The sequence below is a fragment of the Corapipo altera genome, unplaced genomic scaffold (assembly GCF_003945725.1).
Source record: "Corapipo altera isolate COAL_440 unplaced genomic scaffold, ASM394572v1 79, whole genome shotgun sequence".
Taxonomy (NCBI): domain Eukaryota; kingdom Metazoa; phylum Chordata; class Aves; order Passeriformes; family Pipridae; genus Corapipo; species Corapipo altera.
In genome coordinates, this window is record NW_020884927.1 from 3,935,698 (window position 1) to 3,941,697 (window position 6,000).

Below are 6,000 nucleotides of genomic sequence, written 5' to 3' on the forward strand. Positions count from 1 at the left end.
CAGCTCTGTTTCATATATAGATTTTTTTTAAGGACTAAGTAGGCATTCATTCAGCATCCTGACACCAGAACGTGCAACATCTTGATACCAGAGGCATGTACCAGGGTGAGCACGGGCTGGGTCCTGCTGTGAGTAGGCTGTTCTCCTTGTGTGCTGCTCACCTTGCATCCTCTGCTGCTCACCTGCCACCTGACAACACCATTCCTGATTTCCCCATGGCCCCCATCAGCCAGCAGCTCTTTCCTTCCCTCTCCTGCTCCCAAATCAATGTGAAGCGGAAAGCAGCAGGAAAGATTTCCATTTGAACACTTCGAGGCTGATTACACTGGAAAAGCAACTGGGAATAGGGGAAACATAATCACAGGTAGCAGTATGAGCATCATTAAATCAGGCTCTGAAAAAGCAGCCTGTCCCAAAAGACTTAGTTTCTTTTAATTCCTGCTTTTTGCTGGGCTGCTGATGTATTTATAGCACCTTGTTTGGCATTAAAATCTCTGCTCTGTTCAAGCAGATGCTGTCCACAGAGCAGCACCTGGACTTGGCACCTAGTTGCTCAGAGATTAACGGCATCCTGTCACAGATGTCATCTCACCAGCCCTCACAGACAGGGCTCAGCCCTCACTGCTCCACAGAGGGGATGATGCCTCGGAACTTCTCACCGGTGCTGTTAGTTTGTTAATGTGTACCCAACTACGTAACAGGGAAGGGAAATTCTGTGGCAATGAGCTTTCAGGAGAATAAAGAAAAGACTTTCTTCATTGTGGCAAGGAAAAGCCCTTACACACTGAAGTTGTCAAAAAGGTGGCCTGAATTATTTAGGGGGAGCTCTGTGACACCTTCACAGAGGTGAAGCAAACCACTGTATCTACAAGCTGTATGGCAAGCAGCTTCATTGGCATCTGACACCAAAGATCAGGAGAGGGCCCAAAATAGCAGTGTTGTTTTTACAGCATTAATTATGGATGCTGCTCCAAGCATCCCCTGGCAGATACCCTCTGCTTCAAGCTATGCTGGTCTGTGAGCTACACTACTACATTGGCTTGCTCCAGGGAAAGACAGACCCCCTGAGCAGGGGGAGGGGTACAAGGGCAGCACGGGGGTCTTTGGATAAGGCTGATGGGCCCAGTAGTTACCTGTGTCTATTTTTCTGATGCCAGCAGGCTCATCCTTTTACAGGGATGCACCAGCACGACCAGATTACAGGAAAGCCTCTGGTCTGGAGTTAGGGTGGGTCCAGTTCACTTGAGTATTTTAGAACTTTCCTTTCTTTTATAAATGTATGCTAAGCCCTCAGCAGATAGGATCTCTCCTACTTCAGCATTTCCATGTAAGCTTAACTCTTGGTTTTACTGGAAGCTGCTGTTCTCTCAGAGTTGCCATAGTTACTGATGCATGCATTTCTGATTTCACAAGGTAATGACTGTCCCAACATCTTGTTTGTGGAATAAACTGTGTAACACTGAAAGCCACATAAAATGAAATATTAAAGCTCTTATGGTTCAGGAAGCAGACATCATGAATCAGCCATTGGAATTAATTGCATTATCAAACCTGGATGAAAATAATCCAAGCTGGACAGCCCCCAAAACAGATTTTGGGGTGATGCTCCAAATCCGAGGGGCGGGTGTGGTGTTGTGGGGAGTGTCACCACCTCCCTGCACACCAACACTATCCAGGCAGTGGTTCCAGTTTGGTGCTTCATGAAATGATGGAGAGACCTGGCAACCTGGCACCAGAGGGACAGGCACAGAAGCCATGCCCTAGAGCAGCCTATCCTGAAGAGCAACATTTCTATGTGAGATATCATCCCTACTTCCAATGCTTTTTTCCTGCAGCGAAGGAAGAGGAGAAGTAGATGTCTCCTGGATAGCACTCAGAGTGGCAATGGCCATGGGGAGTGATGCCTGAGCACAGGCAAAACGATGGGCACGCAGCAATGCCCAGGTTCTCACCTCCCTCCCCCTGTGCGCTTGCCAGCTTCCCAGGACTGGGCCATGAACATTGCCTGGGGACAGCAACAAGCTGTTCCAAAAGACTACCTCTGCCCTTGTGATCCCCACAAGATGCTGTCCAGAGGCTCTCACTGCTCTCCAATTTTTGATAGGGCACATGAGAGCCCTGAAATGCAGTCATCACCCCAAGGGCTCTGTTTGGGGTTCAGAGATCGAAGAGGAGGACAATGGGCTCCCCAGGGAGCATCTCCTGGGCACTGCAGCATGGCTTTCGAGTGTCCCGGTGACTTTTGTAGCTCTGACTGTGCCATTGCTTGCCTGTCATCTGGAAGGGTGACGGTGAGACCCTATCACCCCTAGAGCTGCTCTCTCTGCCCGTTCTCACACCATGGCCATCCCCTGCCGACTGCCAGCAGTTCTCATACATCCCTGTGCTAGCACTGGTAGTCCCAAGCCTGATGGCCAATGGCTCTATACTTAGAGAGGTCAGCAAGGTGTCCCTGCCTATTAAGGGCAGTCTCATCACCTGAGGACACAGGGGATGGTGAACAGCCAACGACAAGCAGGAGATGCCTTTCCCTTTGCCAGTGCTGGTACAACTCATAACACACCTGGCTACCTTGAGACTAAATTATAAGAACTGCATTATGAAATATTTAAATTTCATTAAGTGCAGCATTGCTTGCCCTGCTGAGACCAAGCTCTGGTAAGAGCTGTCCTTTCCCCCAGGCACTGTGGGACCCATTGCCTTGTCCTGCATCACCCCCATGTCCCAAGCAGCAACAAGGGATCAGATTACCCAGCTGGGGCAGCTTCCGCTGAGTACCCACTGTGGTGGGCTGACAATTAAAATAGATTTGGATGGTCAAAATTGAAACAAACACAAATTCAAACTCAGACCAAGCTGTGGGAGCGAAAGAAGTGTCCTGCCCTTGACCCTTGTGCTGGCTCTGCTTGCATATGCCACCTGGGAAGCTGGGGCAGTGATGCCAACTCTATCTGCTGGACAAACATCCATTTTGCATGGCAGGACAGAGCCTGCCAGCCCCGACTCTTGGGATGAAATCTTGGCCCAGAGACCAACATGGCAAATCCAAGTAACATTTCCAAAAGCTGGCCTGGCCTCTGGCACACACGTCCTCCCTTGCGATCCCTTGGAAGCACAGCCATGCTTTGCCCAGGAGCAGTTTCCTGCCTCGGTCCCATGGATGCAAGGTTATTTTTAACCCCCTCTTGGCTCTGGCACAAGCTGGCTTTGGCAGAAGGTTTTTGCTGTGTCACAATGCCAGGCTAAACTGAGATACATCCCACAGGGAGGGACGGATTACCAGCAGTGAGACTCCCTCCAGCTGCAGCTGCACACCTGCCATGTCAGGCAGGGCAGTGTCCCTCCAGGAGAGCAGGAATTCTGAGCCAAGGTGTTCCCTCTTGCCCCCTCGTCTGCTGCTGGCCAGGCAGCCCACAGGAAATAGCAGCAGGGAGATTCCTCCCAAAGCTTTCCTCACCCAGTTACAGGCCAGAGACCACATGGAGATGATGTTGCACCACAGACACTGGACATTGGTGTGTCCACACCCTCTGCTGGTGTTGATAGGGCTGGAGCAGGCAAACCTGGTCTTGGGCCAAGGCAGCAGGGAAATCAGGGGTCCTTCTGGTGTGGCTGGAACACTGGTCAGTGCAGTGAAGTGCAGTTGGGAAGATGTTCATCCTGGAGCCATTCTCTCATACCAGTTGCTCTCTGGAGCTGGGCTAGCAGTTAGCCACACTCCAATATGTGCTCACCTCAGCCTAGCTACAATCAGTCAATCCATGCCTCTCTTGGCAGGGTACCCTTGTGCTCTCAGTGCTGTGAGGGGCAGACAATGAACCCACGGATAACCACAGTCCTTGGGGCACAAGGTCCCCCCCATTACACCTGGGGGGCTACAACTGCCAGGTCTCTCTGCCAGGCAGCCAGGAGGTTTCCAGCATGGTTTTCTTTGGTTTTCTTTCTATGTCCCTCTGAAAAATAGGGTTGCAATAAGTTGAGATGAGGAGGACAGGATAGGATGGGACTGACAGACAGACAACTAATAGGCAGTGTGGGTATATTGGTGCTGTTTTCCTTAGGAAGCCAGGATAAAAGTCACTTCTGCCAAGCTGTGTTCAAACTCTTTTTGTCCCACATCCTGCCTCCAAGGTAATTAGCTCTTCAAATGCCTTTACACTAAAGAGTGATTTAAGGAGCTCAAGCTGTTTAGCTTATTAAAGAGCTGGGTAAAGAAGAAATCTGACTACAATATTTAAGCACCTGTCCATGGAGACGATATATGATATTAAACAGGTCTTTGCAGAAGATGATAAAGGCACCACAATGTCCAGCACTGAAAAACCAACAAATTTCAAGCAGAAAATGCAGTGAGCACTTTGCTTGTAACAGCAACTGACTGTCTACGAGATTACCAAGACTTGGTGGGCTGAGCCACACTCAGAGTCTGGTCACCCACAAATTGTCAATATCCTCCGTGGATGAGCAAGGAAAACCCCCTCACTCAGAGTTATGCAGGTGCTCAAATGAGAAAACATACACAAACCCCTCCATCCCAAATCTGCATGTAAGCACATAAGAGCTACCCTGAGCAGGGAGTGATGGAGGGACAGACCCTGGGAGAAAGCAAAAACTGCATGGAGCAGGAGGAAAACCTGTGAGTGAAGATGACACACGTAAGGAGAAAAATAACTACAGAAAGAAGCTGAGCAGTAGTCCTTTAAAAAGGCATAGGAGAGAGTGTGCTTCAGGCAGGCTTTCACAGTGTGCTCTGGCATGGGTATATTCCCTACAAATACACTGAAGTAATGGCTTTCCTTGTCCCTACTGTGGGCACCAGCACATGATTTGACTTCTCCCATCATTGTCACTCCTAAATCTTCAGCTTCTCTCTGAATCACAGCTTTACCTTATCTCTGGAAGTACAATAGAGGGAAGAAATTTTGCAAGGAAAGCAAATAATGATGTTAATTTTTATTTTTTTCTTGAGTTGTTGAAAAGACAAAACTGATATAATTCCTTAGCACATCATGTGCTCAGAAAAGACACAATTCAGAGCAAACACATGGAAATACAAGATGGTCACATCACCCTCAAGACCAGCAGCATAGAGTTAGCCACATCTTGCAGCTCCTGGCTCCTATCTTTGTAAGCACCCAGAGGTTCATAACACCAGAGGACCCTGAAGGAGATGTAAACCAGCATATAGAATAATACAATCACAGAAAGGTTAAGGTTGAAAGGGATGTTAAAACTCATCCAGCTCCAACCCTGCTGCCATGGGCAGGGACACCTTCACACTAGATCAGGTTGCTCCAAGCCCCATTCAGCCTGGCCTTAAACATGTCCTGGGATGGGGCATCCACGGTTTCTCTGGGCAGATTTTTCCAGTGCCTCACCACCCTCATAGTAAAGGATTTATTCTACTTTATATCCAGTTTTAATCCCTTCTCTTCCAGAGGAGATGTGTTTTGTGGGACAGCCCAAGCCACGTCTGGCATCTAGTTCTCCTGCCAACCACAGCCATGAGTCTTTGAACATTACAGGGAGTTTGCAGGTCTCTGATGTGGTCTGGCAGGGCCCTGGGATGGTGGTGAGCACCCAAAGCATGCAGACATATTTTCTGCTCCATACCCAGTGAGGTTGCACACCTGGCTATCTGCCTGGGCAGCTACTCAGTCCAGAGATTCCTCAGTAATTCTTGGAGTTGTTTACTTTACTCTCTGTTTGCTCTCTTATGTATTTGCATACATCCAATTTACAGTTCCTGTCATCTAGCTGTTTTGGTAATTGGGCAGCTGGTCTCAGAAATGCTGATTTACTGTACTGCTGATGACATAATGTATGTTTGCACTTGCAAGAGGGAGCTGCAAAATCCCTCCCTCCTGATCTGAATTCCACTATTGATTTTTGTTCTATTGGATTGATATTTCCATGACCTGCTCTTTCAATCAGCACATTTAATACACCAGCAATAATGTGCCTGTGCAGATGTTTCGCCACGAACTGCGTTTCCCGCAT